Source organism: Microtus pennsylvanicus, chromosome 17, assembly GCF_037038515.1.
Source record: "Microtus pennsylvanicus isolate mMicPen1 chromosome 17, mMicPen1.hap1, whole genome shotgun sequence".
Taxonomy (NCBI): domain Eukaryota; kingdom Metazoa; phylum Chordata; class Mammalia; order Rodentia; family Cricetidae; genus Microtus; species Microtus pennsylvanicus.
In genome coordinates, this window is record NC_134595.1 from 34,788,070 (window position 1) to 34,807,805 (window position 19,736).

The following is a 19,736-nucleotide window of genomic DNA, read 5'->3' on the forward strand; positions in this document are numbered from 1 at the left end:
TTAGCCTCCATAAGAGTTACATAGTGCTAAGTATTTTGTCATGGCAGTACACAAGAGAGCAAGACAAGAATGATTAGAGTGTTGGATGTCAACAATTAATGAGGGATTACCTGGCCAATGGAAAGAGTAGCACCATCATTGAAAAGGGAGCATTGCTTTTCAGTTGGTATCCGCATAAGGTTAATCCTGCAAATTTACACATTCTTAGGTGGGGTGTAAGTCAAATAATGAGTATTTTCCTTCTGTTGCTATATCTAAGTCCATCACTGAGAAACAAATACCCAGCTTTTCAAGAAAGGCTCTCCTGTTCATTCTGAGAAATTCTAACATTAAGGTTTACTAAGGAACAGTGAGAATTGGTGACAATTAGTGGGTCAATATATTCTCTTAATTTCTTGCTTTTTATATTTGTCCTTGTTTACATTGGTACCCACTCTCTTCCCCAAAACAGATGGAGAGACTAGAGGATGCTAGAAACAGTCAACTTCGGTTTAAAACTTTACCGAAAGAATAACCACACCATTAAAGTTAGGACCGTTAGGTACTACCACCTTGACAAGTGGATTGCTCTGGCTTATGTACCATACTCCTATACTCACATGCTAAAGACTGAAAAATAAATAAATAAAAAAAAAAAGCCATCAAGTCAGTATCAGGACACAGTCATTCATTCAATAATATATGCTACAAACTTAAGGTATCTAGTGCTTGCTTTCCAGACAAAATTCTGATGTGCATGGGTGTGGGTGTGTGTTTAGAGACAATAATGAAAACTGCTAAATGACAACACATTCCTAGACAGCTGACTTCATAAAATTGCATATTAACATGTGTTAGATCTGACTCATCAACTTGGTGGTCAAATGTAAATAGTAAAAATGAACAAAAAGCCCATATAATGTAAGGTGATTGCATCCTAGGGCCATTAGGGTCCCTGATTAAGTATGCAGTCATAGAAAGTGTGAATGCAATACATACAAACTCTATGACCCAATGCTATACTACCGCTGTTAATGCTACTTTATTCACACAGTTACCAAATAAGCAAATAGTTTCTAAGTATTAAACTATTTAATAGTATATGGTAAGTACTGAAGGTAGAGTGATTAATTACATGGATTTTAAAGACAGTCTGAGATTAGATTCAAATCAATTTCACCGGACCTCAACTTAGACTAAGCCCCTTTACTTTATACATGAAAGGTGAAAAACAAGTTACTAACGTGATGTACAAATAAAAATACTCCAAATACAAGTATTTCCATTTGCACATCACGCATTGGAGAGGTGGGTCAGTGATTAAGAGCATGTGCTGCTGCTCCTCTAGGACTGGAGTTCAATTCCCAGCACCACATTAGGTAGCTCAGAAGCACCCATAAGTCCATCTTGATATCCTTGGCCTGTAAGCATGTGCACATCTGGACATGTACGCACACATGCACAAAATAGAGGCATATATAATTTTAAAAATAACAAAAAATTAATTTGTACATCACATAAAAGTAGCTATTGTTTGAAACACATAGAAAATTTTTAATAGAAGAAGCTAACTACCCACCCCTGCCTCTAAACTCTGATTCAAGATTACTAATTTCAGAATAAAAACAAATAGGTGATTATCTACCTAGATACTATATAGTACAGTAAGGTAAGAGTGTATATCCTTCCCTTTTGTGCCTGTAACTAAAAAAAACTCCACTCAGCTTTTAGATGGAAGGGAGGCCTCTCCTCAAATATAATTTGGATACTCAGCTTCATTTAAACTAAACAGGAGGACTGTTAAGAAGCCAGCTGGAGCTTTAGTTAATTACCAAAGTCACCATAAATACAACTCTAAACTAACTATGCCAAACTAAACCAAAGCTCAGGATATACTGGATAGAGTGGGTTTTGCAATTAACAGAGACTTTCAGGCCCAGGTGTGGCAACGTGTCAACCTACACCATTAATTCTATCACTTAAAAGGTAGACCTAGTGACTTTGCGGCCAGCCTGATTCTTACTGACTGACTGACTGACTGACTGACTCTCTCTCTCTCTCTCTCTCTCTCTCTCTCTCTCTCTCTCTCTCTCCCTCCCTCCCTCCCTCCCTCCCTCCCTCCCACACACACACACACAGAGGGGTCAGGGCAGGGGGAGGGTTCTTTCCTGGCCAGCGCTATCCACAGATAGTGAAATTTTACCACCTAGATAAGAACCTAGACTGTCATAGGAAAGGCAACAGTAGCAGGAACATTTAAAACAATGTAGCACCTCTCCTAAACAGTTTAAAGTACCGTTGCTTCTCTGTTCAACCTCCATCTCCACCCAATGACTTAGCATTTCATTCAGTAAAACTGACTCTTCAATATAATTGCAAGACTCCTGTGATCGGTTCCTTTCTAGGCTCATCTTCCTTACTCTAGGTTTTAGTTACAATCAACTTGACATTTCTAGACTGGACCCAGACATATTTCCCACATTTTACACACAAATGCTTAGCACCCCCCCCCGCCCCAAATCTTTGTTTTTTTTCCCACATGCCTGTACAAATGACACCCAATAACAAAGGCCTATACCAGGGTGTTTGGCTGTATACACCTGCAATCCCAACAGTCAGGAGGAGGCAGCAGGATCATGAGTTTGAAGCCATCCAGGGCTACAGAGCAAGACCTTGTCCCAAAAAATAAACATTGGGGCTGGAGAGATGGCTCAGGGGTTGAGAGCACTAACTGCTCTTCCAGAGGACCCAGGTTCAATTCAATTGGCAGCTCTAACTCCAATATCTGATATCCTCACATAGACACACATATAGGCAAAACAATGCACATAAAATAAAAATAAATTATACTAAAAAAAACATGGTACTGGGAGTATGGCACACTAACAGAGTGCTTGTTTGGTTTGCATAAAGCCCTAGGCTCAAATCCCAGGGTTAAAAAGATAAACAAGTAACTGAAAGAACACACACACACACACACACACACACACACACACACACATACACACACACACACACACACACACACACACAAACAAACCTTTGGCTGTTTCCAAGATGAGCCTTATTTCCTTATCTTTCCAGATCTTATACAACCTGACATCAATTTATCTCTCTTCTCTATTATCCTAGGTCCCACAAAATCAAGGGCTTTGTTCACTGCTTCGTTCAACTGTTTTTCCCCTATGATCTGACACTTACAAGCTTGATTTTTTTTCCTTTCTCTGTGTTTGTTGACATACAAATCATGTATGTATAGTTTGACTGTGTGGTGGACACATGTGTGTGCATTCACAAAGGCCTGAGGTTGATGTAGGGAATCATATTTGATGCTCTTCCACCTATCCACAAAAACAATGTCTCATCAAAACCCAGAGATCACTGAGAAGACTAGTCTAACTAGCTAGCTTGCTCTGGAAAGCTCCTGTCTCAGTAACCCAGATCTGGAATTATGCACAGGCCGCCTTACCCACCCAGCATTTATGTGGAGTGTGGGGTCTGAATGCCAGTCTTCATACTGTGCTTACACGGCAAGCACTTTAACCACTGAGCCATCTCCCTAGTCCTTGAATAATATTTACAAAAGAGAATATTTCTTCTAATTCTCAAAAAAAAAATCAAAGTAGTGTTCTGACACTTTGTTCCTAAGACAATCCTTTTTATTTCTATTCCATTCTATATATGAGTAAGAAGGCTCAAAAGCTGAGACATGGTACATAGCTGTAATCCTAGCTTTTGGAAGCAGAAGCGGGGGACTGCTACCAGCTGAAGGCTAGCTGCTCTGTACATGGAGTTCCGGCCAGCCAGGATTATATGGCAAAACTCTGTTCTATCCCACTCCCCAACAAAAAGACAAAGAAAATTTTCAATGACTTTCAGTCAGTAAAGGAGACCTGGGCATAAGAATTAGGTCTTGATCAACTTCTTATACAGTATTTATCAGTGAATCCAGTAACTTTCATGTTATAATGATCTATTCATTATTTATCAATAATCTTAAGAATATCCCACTCAAATCTAAAACTCAACTTCACCAATGTGTCCTAATAATGGCTTCTTCTACAGTGATAGTAGAAATATAGCCAATGCTGGAAAAATCTAAAATTACCTGTGAAAACTGACATGAAGAAAACTATCTGCAATTTCTCTTAAATGAAAATATTTGCAGCTTTGTCATAGCCAGAACCTAAATGCTCCTCGACTGAAGAACGGATAAGGAAAATGTGGTACAATTATACAATGGAGTACTACACAGCAGGAAAAAAACCCCAACATCTTGAATTCTGCAGGCAAATGGATTGAGTTAGAAAACATCATTTTGAGTGAGGTAACCCAGACACAGAAAGACAATTATCACATGTACTCACTCATAGGTGGTTTTTAAACATAAAGCAAAGAAAACCAGCCTACAAATTACAATCCCAGAGAACCTAGACAACAATGAGGACACTGAGAGAGACTGACATAGATCTAATCTACATGGGAAATAGAAAAAGACAAGATCTGAGTAAATTGGGAGCATGGGGACCTTAGGGGAGGACTGGAGGGGGGACTGGAGAGGTAGGGAGGTGAGCAGAGAAAAATGTAGAGCTCAATAAAAATAAAGAAAAGAAGAAGAAGAAAATATTTGCTGGGTGGTGGTGGCACATGCCTTTAATCCCAGCACTCAGAGGCAGAGGCAGGTGAAATCTCTGAGTTTGAGATCAGCCTGATCTACAGAGTGAGTTCCAGAATGGCCAGGGCTACACAGAAAAATCCTGGACTGTTGCATGAACTGGACACAAAGAACCTGCAGAGAGAGGACTGCTGAACTTGCCTAAAGGTGAGATGGTCTTTCGGGGTTCCTGACTCATGAAAGAGTCTGCGAGATATTCTGCAGGACAAAGCAGATAGTGACTGAACTGTCTTTGAAATTTCTTGCTTCATGGAAAAGTCTGCTGGATACTATGGACCTGAAGGCTGAAGATGGATGCCCCAACGGTACAGAGGAACTTTGGGTGACTGCACAGGCAGCGAGATGTCTCTGTCATTTCTAGAGTTTTAGATTTCTTGTTTGCTTAGGTAATATTATATCCTTCTGGAGTCTTTGATGGAGTTGAAGAATAAATAGATAGTTATAGTTTTCCTTAGGTATGATAAAAGATAAAATAGATATAAATATTGTAACTGTAATTCTTGCATATTATAACTTATGTTTTGTTATATGTAATTTTACTATGTTAAAGTTAAAGCCTTTCTTTTTTGTTTAAACAGAAAAAGGGGAAATGATGTGGGAGTCTTCTGTTTTGTGTTGATTTCATTGGTTAAATAAAGAAACTGCCTTGGCCCTTTAATAGGACAGAAAATTAGGTAGGCGGAGTAAACAGAACAGAATGCTGGGAGAAAGAAGCCGAGTCAGGCAGTCGCCATGACTCTCCCACCCAACACAGACGCAGGTTAAGATCTTCCCTGGTAAGCCACCTTGTGGTGCTACACACATTATTAAAAATGGGTTAATCGAGATGTGAGAGTTAGCCAATAAGAGGCTGGAACTAATGGACCAGGCAATGTTCAAAAGAATACAGTTTCTGTGTAATTATTTCGGGTAAAGCGAGCAGAGTGGCGGGATGCAGCCCGCTGTTCCTTACTATAACATTGATATAGTAATTATTTCAAAATCGTCTTCCACTAGAAGGAACTGGGGAAATATTTATGAAAGAGTGGAAAATACATAATAATGAGCCTGGGCATGCCAGAATAGACATACAGGCCTAGGATTTTACAGGCCATTTTGAGTATAAAAATAAAATGACTATAATGCACTGATACACAAATTAAACACCTACATATATAACATACACATTTAAAAGCAATACAACAGTGAAGTTCCCTATAAGTAAGTCTAGGGAGGTAACTCAGTGAGTAGAAGAACCTGCAGCTGAAATCCAGTGAGATGCCTGAGGCACAAATAAAAGCTGGACCCTGAGAACAATGAGGTAGAGTAGGAATTGGAGACAGGAGAAGCCCCTGTGAGTCCTGGCATAAACGACCCTCATACATGAATACATACAAATTGTAAACATAGAGAAACAACAGTAACTCTTTTTTTTAAAGTAGCATCCGGGCATGAGGGCACACACCTTTAATTTAGGACTTGGGAGGCAGAGGTAGGGAGATCTCTGAGTTCAATGCAAGCCTGGTCTACAGAGTGAATTCCAGGACAGCAAGGGCTATACAGAGAAATCCGTCTCAAAAAAACAAAAAAAGGGAGAAAAAAAGAAAATAAAAGGGAAGTAATAGCACATTTATTCTACCTTTTTTTGTACATAGTCCATTACTTGAGGGTAAGTGGCTGACAAGAAAGTTCTTTAAAGACAATTTATAGGTAATAAACTACAATAATCTTTGATGGGTTACATCAACACGATGGATCTAACAATACTTACCAGGGTCATTAAGACCCAGCCAACTGTACGGTGTCTGGGTACAGTACAGTCTCCCTGAAGATCCTGATTGTGTGGAGAGAAGAATCTGAAACCCCATCCTCTTCACAGCCACCCCCTCTGAGTCACTGAGCTGATGTCAGCTTCCTGGTCTTCATAAAAATTGAGGAAATGATTCCTGACCTGCCCTCCTAGAAATCTGTTCCTAAGAAATGAGTAAACAAAGAGCTGTTCTGGCCAGAGAACAAGTTCTGTAGACCAGCTGAAGTCACGGAGTGTGTGAGAGTGATTCAGATAAGCAGCAGTTTGAGACTATCAAACTAAGAAGGTTATGACTATAATCCCAGCACTTGATGGGCTGAGGTAGGAGATCACAAGTTCAAGCAGTCTGGGCTAGAGTAAATTTCCAGGCCTACAGATCTATTGCATGAGACTCTGTCTCAACAAAACCAACAAAAGCCTTGATCCTCCACTTGTTTCCACCCCTTTAACCAATTCTTTTGTTTTTGTATTTTTTTCAATCCCTATTACCCACTGTCTTTTTCTTATAGATCTGTGAAATACTGTACACCTCCCCTTTTGTTTTTACAAATATGCTGTCATTAGCTGGGTGCTGGTGGTGCACGCCTTTAATCCCATCGCTCAGGAGGTAGAGGCAAGCAGGTCTCTGTGAGTTCAAGAGCAGCCTGGACTGCGGAGGGAGTTCCGGGACAGGATCAAAAGCTACAGAGAAATGCTCTCTCTAACACAAACAAACCATTTCGGTTGCAGAGATGGCTCAGCGATTAAACTACCTGCTCTTCCAAAGTACTAAGTTCAATTCCCAGTACCCACATGGTGGCTCACAATCATCTGTAATGAGACCTGGTATCCTCTTCTGGCCTGCAGGCATAGATATAGGCAGAACATTGTATACAGAATAAATAAATCTTTAAAACAACAAAAACAAAACACAAATATGTTCTCCTTGTCCATCATTTGTACATCGATTTAATGTCACCTAATGTACAAAGTTTTCATTTTCTTTAAAATTTCATCTACATGTGAATGTGAGTGAGTTTGAGCAGTGCCCATGAGGCCAGAAGAGGCCATTAGATCCCTGGACATGGAGTTACAGGTGATTAAAAGCTCCTCAGTGTTGGTACTGAGAACCAAACTCAGGTTCTCTGCAGGAGCAGCAAGCACTCCTATCTGCTGAGCCATTTCTCCAGGCTCACTTTTCATTTTTTTTTTGTAGTCTTACCTATAAATCTTTAAAATAAATAAGTAAATAAGTTTGGATTTCCTACTAGACTACAACAGCATGCTGAATATGAAAGATTTTTAGGTATACAGCTATCACACATTTATAATTAATGGTATCTTTTTAACAAATATACCATTCTAATGGATTCTCATTTAAATTTCATTTTATTGTCCAGTTTGATTTCTTTCATTAAAGCATTGCTTAGTTGTAAAAAAAAAAAATCAACTAAGGAATTTACTATGTCATATGAATTGTGGGCTTTTATTCAGTTAGTCATCTAATTAAGCTACTTTGGGGTATATAGTATATTTCCACGTGAACTAACTATACTTAATACATAATAAGTATGATGTTAGGCAAAACCATTTACATTTGAAGCATTTTTTCACAGTCAGAAGCCTCTGGTTTGAGGCTATTTAAAAATTCAAACAACACATAGCTTTTGTAAAGGAATTCTAATGATTAAACAAACAAACAAACAAACAAAAACCCCCTCCTATTTCTAGACTTCATTCCAGTCTAGGACAAGGAGTAAGTCTTACAAGTAATCAAAAAAAAAAAAACCAAAAAAAAAACCCAACAACAACAACAACAAACTTGGCAGTTTGGGCAGCTGCCAGGCCAGGTGGCACATGCCTTTAATTCCAGCCCTGGGGAGGCAGACTTCTGAGTTAGAGGCCAGTCTGGCCTACAGAGTGAGCTCCAGGACAGCAATGGGACATGGGATAGATAAGACTTGTATCCTAGCATCCTAGGATGTGGGAGTGCAAGATTATAGGAAACGAGATGAAAGATATCATGAAGACAGCATTTTGAACAGTCAAATCAGACATATTAATGTACACACTACCACCTCTCCATGTCAGCCTGTGAGCTACCTGAGCAAGTTAGCAACAGAATTCTTGTATGGTTCATCCAACTGAAGTCTGGTTACAGATAACAATGACGAGCACTGGGGAAGCTGGTGAAAATAGGATTCCCTTGATTATTCTCCAGGCATTCCAGGTCTTCAGCTGTTTGTCTCAGAGTGTAGTGGTCTAACCTGAACTTTCAACTCCACATGTGATCAAGACTTGATCAACATAATTTCTTTTTAATTTTTTTTTTTAAGTTTTTTGAGACAGGGTTTCTCTGTAGCTTTGGAGCCTGTCCTGGCACTAGCTCTTGTAGACCAGGCTCGCCTCGAACTCACAGAGATCCGCCTGCCTCGGCCTCCTGAGTGCTGGGATTAAAGGCGTGCGCCACCACCGCCCGGGGATCAACATAATTTTTAAATTTAGTCTTGAACCCCACTGAATAGTCTAAGGATGCAGCAGACAAACTTCTAAGCTACTTCATCAATTCCAGTCTTTCGTGTATATTTTTTCGTTTTTGTTTTGTTTTTCAAGACAGGGTTTCTCTGTATAACTGTCCTGGAACTCGATTTGTAGATCAGGCTGGCCTAGAACTCACTAGATCCGCCTGTCTCTTCTCAAGTGCTGGGATTAAAGGCGTGCGCCACCACTGCCCAGCTCATGTGTTTTCTTACTGCAAGCTACATCTTCACTTGTTTGCTACAGCATTTTGGAATAAGCCTGTAGGAATGAACATTTATTTCTTCTGATTTAAATCCAATAACAGTGTATTTTAAATTGAATGGTGGAGAAGAGCACTGAGACGGCTCAGCAGGTAAAGGCAGATGCTGTCAAATGTGACAAACTGAGTCCGTGGAAGGACAGAACTGACTTCCAGAAAAACCAGGTCAAAGAGCACTTATTGTGAACAGGTAAAACTATACTATATAATTGTGCTATTTTATCATAATTTTATATCTTTACTCTGTATTCTGTTCTATTCCATCCTAGTCCCTCCACCAAAAAGCTGGTGGTAGTAACTCATTAAAATGATTTCTCAACCTATTGATGAGACCCAAAATAAGCAAAACAAAGATTGGAAATTCATTTGAAGGGTCTAAAAGATGGCTCACTGCTCCCCCAGAGAACCCAAGCTCAATTCTTTATACTCATGTCAGGAGGCTCACAACCTCATTTAACTCTGGCTCTAGGGGATATGGCACCTTCTGGCCTCAGCAGACACTGAAACACACACATGCACACTATATATGTATGCACACATGTATACACACACCAAGTAAATAAGTAAAAATAAAAACAATTCCTTAAAAGTCAATCTGAAAAGTCCTGACAGCTTTCTTATTCATATGCTGGACTTCTCAAACTACTAAAAAGATTTCTTATACTTTGAGACTGAAAATATATATTAAAAGCATTATTTATAAACAACTGTAATACATGACTGCTTTCTGACTTTCCAATGTCAATAAAAATGATTCATAGATATATTAAGGAATTAAAAGCTACAGTATCATAATTTTAGAACTAATTTTTAAAAATGTGGATTTCAACTATTTCTTTTTGTTTGTGTTTTGTTTTTCGAGACAGAGTTTCTCTGTAGCTTTGGAGCCCGTCCTGGAACTCACTTTGTAGACCAGGCTAGCCTCGAACTCAAGAAATCTGCCTGCCTCTGCCTCCTGAGTGCTGGGATTAAAGGCATGCACCACCACTGCTTGGTTAATTTCAATTATTTCTAAACACAAATCAGTGGTATACTTTCAGTAAGAAAAGCTAACCAACACCCACATTTAAGAATGAGAGAGAGAGAGAGAGAGAGAGAGAGAGAGAGAGAGAGAGAGAGAGAAGACAAAATGAAAAGCTGGGCCTTGGTGATGCATACTTTTAATCCTAGCACTCAGGAGGCTCTCTGTAAATTTGAGGCCAGCCTGGTCTACAAAGTGAGTTCCAGTACAGCCAGAGGTACACCACAGAGAAGCCCTGTTTACAAAACAAGACAAAAGAATGAGAAACCTGGGGCTGGAGAGATGGCCCAGCAGGTTCGGTTACCAGCACCCATATTGTAGCTCATAACCATCTCTAACACCTTCTTTTGATGTCAAGAGACACCACACACCCACATCGTCCATACATATACATGGAGGCAAAATACTCACACATGAAATCAAAAAAGAATGAGAAACTGGGCCAATGAGATGACTCAGTGGGTAAAGGCACTTGCTACCAAGCCTGAGTTTAATACATGGAACCCTTATGGTAGGAAAAAAAAAAAAAAAACCTCACTCCTGCAAGCTGTCCTCTGACCTCTGCATGTACAAAGTGAGATGTTCGCACACATAATAAAGTAGTGAAAAAATATTTAAGAGAACGAGAAAGTATCAATCTTCAAGAAAGAAACTATAACTACTTTTTCTTCAGGGTAGACGTTTTACTTGCTCTGCCACAAGGCTGTGCAAACACAGTCCATATGATCATGGGCAAACATGGTCATGCCCACATTTTTGTAAATATGAAAAGCAAATAGCCAACCCTGCCCTTTAGAAAGCAAATTCCTGAAGAAGGATGCAATATCCAAATTTGAACTGTAAACAGATGAGAAAAAACATCAGACAAAACTACCTTTCAGAAGGTTTTTTAGGCTGAAGAATTATTAGCATATTATTATGAAGTATATTAGAAATGTGTGACTAAAAAGTCACACTTGCAAAGGTAATTTCTAAGCTTGCCTTTAGTCATTCTGGTAAAAAACTGTATTTTGAAAAAACTTTAAACTCACAGCTTTAAATGTCTACAGAATCAGATATGAATTTATCTGGGAAATAATCACTCTGCTTCAAGATCTGGCATTACTATTTTTGTTCTGGCCAAATGCCCACAAAAGCACAAACATACTGCAAAACCTGCACCACCATAGTTGGAGATTTGCAGGTTTGTTTTCTTTTTAACTACCTGAAGGCTATCAAATTGTGGTATTTAGTGTAAATAAGCGTTCTTCAGCAAAAATATCTGGAGAAAGATTGCTCAACTGCATGACAGTTCTCAATCTTCCTAATGCTGTGACCCTTTAACACAGTTCCTCATATTGTGGTGACCCCCAACCATAAAATGATTGTTATTATTATTATTATTGTTATTAGTTTTTCAAAACAGGGCTTCTCTGTGTAGCTAAAAGAACTAGCTCTTGTAGACCAGGCTGGCCTCGAAATCACAAGAGATCGGTCTGCCTCTGCCTTGCAAGTGCGGGGATTTAAAGGCATGCACTACCACCGCCCAGCTCATAAAATCATTTTAATTGCTACTTTATAACTGCAATTTTGCTATTGTTATGAATCATAATGCAAATATCTGATATGCCACCCCAAGGGATCACAACCCAGATTGAAAACCACCTAGGTAAAACCACATTCTACATAAGACGACCTTTCTTCTACCCAGACACAGCACATCCTTTCTATCCTCCAAGACACATTAACTGGCATATGAAGGCTTGATCCTAGGTTGAGAGAAGAGTTCTCAATAAAAACAATGAGGCTAAATAGTTCTTAACATCAAAGGAAGCAACTAAACCTCACAGCTGTCACTAGCTGGCAGGATCACATAAAAGTTGGTGGTTGCTTGTGCTTTATTTTTGAGAAAATAAAATTTTCTACCACATACACAAAACTCAGTTCATGGATCTAGAAAGATGAAGTCATGATATGAAATAGAATAACAAGAGAGGTACACAGAGCAGACACCAACAAACACCCCATTACTATATCTTAGATGAAAACCCTTACCAGTACCAAGTTCAGAAGACAGGCAAGGTACATTGCATACTAAAGGCAGGCATCAAGGTGAAGATGTTCCCTGAACTGGCTCTGAGACACTGACACTTTTGGATGAAAGCCAGAAGTCAGCTAGAGAGCTGTATGCTACAATCTAAAGTCTGATATGGAAACAAAATTACTTTTGTCCTTTTGTCAAGCTCTGTGGGTAATAAAAGTATGGAGTGGAAAGGAAGGCAGAAGTTGAAAAGCTCTGTGCTGTTTACAGAATGACCACATGCCTTCTTTATTGCTCAAAGAACATTCCACTCCTGATGTGTTGACAGCGCAATACAGTCAAACTGGAAAATCCGCCTTTCCATCTGAAATCTCTATCTCAAGTGTAAGAAACAATAGCTTCTTACAGTCAAGAGAGCATAAGATGTTAAGCTGAGACACTCGAACCAGGAAACGCTTCTTACATTGAAAACTTTTTCCCCTCTATAAGTTTTCAACATAGAATTTTATTTTTCCTTCACTTTTTCCAGAACTGAATGCTACTACCCCAAGTATCTACAATGACTGAATATCTGAGTGTTGTTGCACACAAAGGAACGAATCAAACATACAGATTACCATTCTCATACATCATTCTCATGTGCATATCCCACATCTCTTTTTTTTTTAAAAATTTCTTTTAATTTTTAGTTTTTTTGAGACACTCTCACAATTTATCCCAGAACTCAGAGATCTGTTTGCCTCTGCCTCCTGAAATAAAAGGTATGCAGCACCATCATGTCCAGGATTTCTTTGATTTATTATTTTTTTAACTCTTCCAAATATTGTTAACTGAAGTGTCAGAATCATGGTGGTTTAAACAGGAAGTTACACTGATTAAAACTGGATTCCGCCGGGCGGTGGTGGCGCACGCCTTTAATCCCAGCACTCGGGAGGCAGAGGCAGGCGGATCTCTGTGAGTTCGAGACCAGCCTGGTCTACAAGAGCTAGTGCCAGGACAGGCTCCAAAGCCACAGAGTAAACCCTGTCTCGAAAAACCAAAAAAAAAAAAAACAAAAAACAAAAAAACAAAAACAAAAAAACAAAAAAAACAAAACTGGATTCCCACAGGCGTTCTAGGAGTGAAGTAAATAGGGTTGTTTGAACTTGTTTCAAACTAATGGGAGATGAATGATGTGAGCTCAGAAATGTCTTCAGATTGAAATGGTATTAGCTATGGTGCTGACGGCAGCTTTCAAGTCTGTGCTAGCTGAGTTCTGGAGTAAGAGGTCAATTTATTCCAGACTATAAACACTTCATTCCTATCGGGTTTTATATAATGGATTTCTAGATCATGAATAATCTTTTTTTGAAACCAAAGTCTCATGTATGCAAACTCAAACTCATTATCCATCCCTTACCTCTGCCTCCCAAGTACGGGAATTACAGGCATATAGACCTGACCCTCCAAGTCAATGTAGGCACCTAATTTGAACTCAAGCGCTGGGGAAGCTCTTTTTTTTCCAGAGGTAGCTATGAGTACTGTCCACTAGGACTAGCTGATTGTTAAAGCCAGGGCAGTTACCAGAGATTATAACCTTGAACCTTTCTGGTACCTAACTTTAATAAGATTTTCAGAGGCCTGATTGCAAGGCCACTATGACAGTTCCAGAGCATCTAAAACCAATGACTTTAACATGGTGGAGTGGTGGAAGCCTACTACAACCCCAGAACTTCAGGGGCTGCGATGGAAGAATCACAAGTGGGCCTGGGTCAGTTAGAAAAATACTGACTTAACAATACTGCACTCCGGGTCAATATTATCTTTTAGGTTTTAAACTAAAATATGTTACACTTAAGCCCGAATAGCTCATTTATAAATACTATACTGACGTTCTTAATTCTTGGAGGAGTCATACTTCCTTTTCTCTTGCTCCTGGGGTCTGTCTCCCCTCCCCCTCTCGTTTTTTTGAGACAGGTTCTCTGTGTAGCTTTGGAGCCCGACCTGGAACTCACTCTTCCTGTCTCTGCCTCCTGAGTGCTGGAATTACAGGCGAGTGCTGCCACTACCACCCAGCTCCATGTTTCTCTTAAGTGACCAGCTTGTTTTGTGTCTTACATATAGTCTTGCTTGGAACTGACTCCTTATTCTAGCTACCCAACTCAAAGCCAAATGTGGGATTTCACCTGCAATACTAAAAATATGTGTTTATTTTGGGTATTAACCCTGATCCAAGAGAGTCAATTTGTCCTGTTTTTCTATGTTCCTTATCTTGTTTCTATGTCAGTAAAGACAGAGAAGGAAAAATACTCCTAATTTTTCCCATTTTCTTAAAATGACGATAGGTGTCCAGTCACCTTTTCATCACTGTAGCAAAATGCCAGAGTGAGGCTAACTTAAGAGCCATGTTTCTTTAGCTCAGCTTTAGAGGTCAAGGGCTCACCACCTGCGTCAGTGCACCTCTAATGAGGGCCTTCTCAGTGGTGTCACTCACTCGCTGTCTTAGGTAACAATGGCAGAAAAAGGCAGTTATTGGTGACATTTCAAACAGAAAATAAAAAAGAAAAGGAGGCCCTCTAATAAGAATTTCACTCCCATGGGGGCTGGAGAGATGGCTCAGTGGTTAAGAGCATCACCTGCTCTTCCAAAGGTTCTGAGTTCAATTCCCAGCAACCACATGGTGGCTCACAACCTATCTGTAATGAGGTCTGGTGCCCTCTTCTGGCCTGGAGACATACACGCAAACAGAATATTGTATACATGATAAATAAATAAATATTAAAAAAAAAAAGAATTTCACTCCCAATGACCTAGGAGCACTAGGCCCCTTTCTTGGTGGCCTGACCATTATCCATTGAGGATCAAGTCTTCAACATGTGGATAGATGACTAAAATCAAATCCAGATCACAGCAGTGAGGGACACTTAAAAGAATCTAAGTTTAGCATATGGGTACAAACATAAGCTTTTAATCTTAGCACCATATAAATTTGCATACTACTGCATAACTCAGTGTATTAGTTATCTACCTGAGGTGAAATTAGGAAAACAATGCTAAGAAGAACCTATGTCAAAAAAGAGAAAAGAAAGTACATTAAGGCAATCGATATATATGGTTTACAGCAAAATCAAAATAGGGGACTTTGTTTTCTTAAGAGTCAAATTCTAGGGGCTGGAGAGATGGCTCAATGGTTAAGAGCACACTGGCTACTCTTCCAAAGCTCCTGAGTTCAATTCCCAGCGCCCATGGGGTGGCTCACAACCACCTGGAATGAAATCTGGTGCCCTCTTCTGGTGTACAGGCATACATGCAGATAGAGCACCCCTATATATTAAATAAATCTTAAAAAAAAAAAGTCAAATTCTAGCTCTGACAGTAGTCTAGCCTCCTCAGCAGTATAAAAGGGCAGGCCCAGCTCCTTTACTGTGTACACTGTTTATGTATTTGTACGTTTATTTAGTTCCCATCAATTTTCTTTTGGTTAAGAAAAACCATAAATATTTCCAAGCTTATGTAATATATTGTTTAAGTTGCTGTTAATGGAAGGCACAGCAGAAATTGAGTTTTAAATGTCTTCTTTCATAGAAAATTATTTTTACCAGGTATACAAAATATATTTTATTCAAGCAGTACAAAAATTTCCATTCATAAATTAAAATAATAGCCAAGGTGAATTTGCATATCATTTTCATAGTCTAGTCTCATTTCATCAAGGACATTAAGAAAGTACCAAGAATATAAGAGATGAGGGTAGCAAGCAATAGGCAAAAACACAATGTAAATGGGAAACAATATACAAATGGTGAGGTAAACAAAAACTCTGTCAATCAACAAATACTGGGTTCGACCAAAGACAAACAGTTTGTCTTCCAGTCTCTCCTTCCACACTCCAGGAACACTGAGTAAAAATGTAAGTACTGTGACTTTTTAGTGGTGGTGGCAGAGACGGGACTGAGTGCCTGTGATTACATACAGTTCACTCTTTGCATACTCCCCAGGTACCTTGAAGATATGTATACTTTAAAAAAAAAAGTCTTGTTTTTAAGGCTAAAATCTGAGATAAAGGGGAAGAAACAAATAGGAACAAGTCGTCTGGAGAAGATAAATAACCAAGAAATCTATTACACTATTATCCTAGACACCTAAACAAGCCAGATTAACACACCAATAATCCTCTGCTAGAAAGGTCATAGGTCCCTATTTTTATCATTATCATCATCATCATTATTAATATTATTTGTTTGTTTCCAAAACAGAGTTTCTCTGCATAGAGAACTGGTTGTTCTGGAACTCATTCTGTGGAACAGGCTGGCTATAAACTCAGAGACCCACCTGCCTTTGCTTCGTGGGCACTGAGATTAAAGGCATGCACCACTATTCCTGGTTCACAGGTCATTCTATATTACCCTCTTATGTTCTTCTATCAATCCCTACCCTGTCATGTACCACTCACAGCTCGAACGGTATGTGTGACAGTCTACATGAATCAATTCACTGCTGACCTGCATGGTAGCTGAAAGAGGCAAACCAGACGTTTAACCTGGGAGACCAGTACCTAGCCAGGAACCACTTATAAAATGCAGGTGGCCAGGTGAGAACTCTGTACAAGATGGAATAAGCAGAGAAATGCAGTAAGAACAGACTACCTTAATGTTTATGGCCTGGTTCCAGCTGTTTGTGGGATCCAGGTACATCTGGTTTTGCCCATGCCCTAAGTATTTCAGTTATTTCCCAAGATAAAATCTTACTAAAATCCCTGCTTTATGGAGGTGGGAGTGGGGTAACACATGAGTGCATGCGCGCACGTACACACACACACACACTCTCACACACACACACTCACACACTCTCACACACACACACACACACTCACACACTCACACACACACACACACACACACTCACACACACACTCTCACACACACACACACACACACACTCACACACTCTCTCACACACACACACACACACACACACACACTCTCACACACACACACACACACACACACACCTGGGTTTTGCTGCTATGGATATTTTTCCTGACAAGAGCAGCTCTAAGCACAAGTTTGGCATTTCTCCTCTGAACCTCCCAGGGAAACAAAGTGGCCTAGTGGTAACAGTGGCATCATCTTTGGCTTTCCCATATAATCTGCATACCCACACTTAGGGGCTAAAAATGTGCCATTAAAAGATTGAGAAACATTGGGCTTGGAGTTCTGTGGTAGTGTTTGTCTGGCATATTCAAGGTCCTGGGTTCAAGTTCCAGTGCTGAACCAATAAAAATAAACAAAAAACTATTGTCTGCTTATTATTCACAAAGTAAAAGAATATTGTTCAAGACGATAAAAGAAAATGCAATTTTTCTCTCATGATCATCCTAAACTTAACTCCTAAAATGACCCTGCAAAATATACCCTTTGGATACATTTGCTTGCAGATCCAGATGATAGAGACAAATCAACTAAAAATTATATAAATATGTAGGTAAGTGAATACAGGAACAAGCAATTACTTGAAAACCGGCACTACACTTGCCACTTGGGAAGCTGAGGAAAGAAGTATCATGAGTTTGAGGCTAGCTCAGGCTCCATAGGAAAATTCTGTCTCTAAAATCTAAACACAAGGCCCAAGTAAAACAAACCATAAACTGGGGAGATGGCTCTTTCAGTAAAGTTGAGCTCGGAGGCTCAGTGTAGACTTTTTCTCAAAACAAAGCTGAATGAAGCCAGTCTGCTCTAAATAGTGAGGCCAGGAAGGGCTATATAGTGAGACTCTATCTTAGGAAACAAATAACAATAAAAATCTCCACTCTACCCCACTCCCAAAATACAAAGCACATCAACTGAAGAAGACACCTAAAAAATGATACGTGCCCCCCAACCCTCTGAACACATGTACACATATGCACTAGCATGCATACTTTGCATGCATGCGCGCACACACACACGAACTCACACATAGTCTACATACACACACACAAAATTAAACAAGATAAACAAAAGTTATCAACAACAAAAACACCGTTAATTCCAAATTCTCTTTGTAACAATTCCTGAGAAGAATGTAATACCAAAGGAAGAGAGAATGTAAGCAGAATTTCTTAGAATTTTTTCTTTCAAGCCTGAAAGGGCTAGGCGGAACATTTTATAGTTAGACATACCGTAACATCACAGCTTTCATTCTGAGAAACAAACCTCTTAAAAATTGCTTCGGTGGTGGCGCACGCCTTTAATCCCAGCACTCGGGTGGCAGAGGCAGGCGGATCTCTGTGAGTTCGAGACTAGCCTGGTCTACAAGAGCTAGTTCCAGGACAGGCTCCAAAGCCACAGAGAAACCCTGTCTCGAAAAACAAACAAACAAACAAAAAATTGCTTTGGTTTCAAAGGACCTGTGAGTTGGATGACTCCAGAATCAATGCCTTAGAGTCAAACTAGGTGGAGACAGCAGGACTCTACCATCATTTAATGATAGAATTCATATTGTCTTCTAAACCAGAGCAATCTGGTGAACCAAGAGAGATTAGCTGGGCAGCTGCAGGAGGACAAACACTAACACATACTTTCCCTCAGAAATTAGTACATTTGTTTATCACCTGCCATTTTGGTCTAGTCAACTTTTCCATTCTGTTCCCATTCACACTCTTTGCAAGAGCAAAGAAGTGCTCTCCACAGGGTCACCTGTGCCTACATATTTCTTAGTGATGAAAACAAGTCTCTCTTGGCAAATATTAACAAGTCCTTACGTTTTTAGGAGAATATGCTCATGCCCCAACTCTTTCACCTCCCATCCATCCATCCATCCATCCATCCATCCATCCATCCACCCACCCACCCATCCATCCATCCTGATGGCAGACTGGATGACATTTCCCCTGAGGAACATGACCCAATGCTTCAATCTCCCATCAGCATCCATCCATTCCAGATGGTGGACTGAATGCCATTTTCCCCTTCAAGGACACACCATCATTTTCATCTTTCTCATGGAACTTGCTCTTTTCTGGTGGTGCTGGCGAGAGAATACAGGGTCTCATGCATGCTAAGCAAGCACTCTCCTTGTGAACCCTCGGATCTATAATGACTTGACTGCATTTCCTAAAAGCCCAGTGTCTTCACATGATCTCTTTTCTACTCCAAACTGAGCTATTTTACTATGGCTTATGAACCTCTGTGCTTGCTTTTCACAACATGGAAGACTACATAAAAGCCAACAATGAGACATGGTGTTTATGTGTACAGCATTGGATGATACCAAATGTCTTGAACCCAATGTTCTGGAACTCACTATTCAAGAGATGACTTCACTTCTCCTTTATCACTAAGGTAGTAACACAAACTTCACCTTCCACATGTGACACTGCACCAAATACCAACACACCAACAGAACAAGGGTAACACAAGTTGAAGAACCATTTCTCAAATACCTTTAACAATGGAAAGATTGCCAGGCGGTGGTGGCGCACGCCTTTAATCCCAGCACTCAGGAGGCAGAGGC

General features: G+C 39.8%; 1 protein-coding gene across 1 annotated transcript in view; it reads right to left on the bottom strand.

The window, feature by feature from the left end:
- The window catches only part of Cab39 (calcium binding protein 39), a 79,049-nt gene that overhangs the window by 44,416 nt on the left and 14,897 nt on the right, over window positions 1-19,736 (bottom strand). The gene's annotated exons all lie outside the window — the stretch shown is intronic.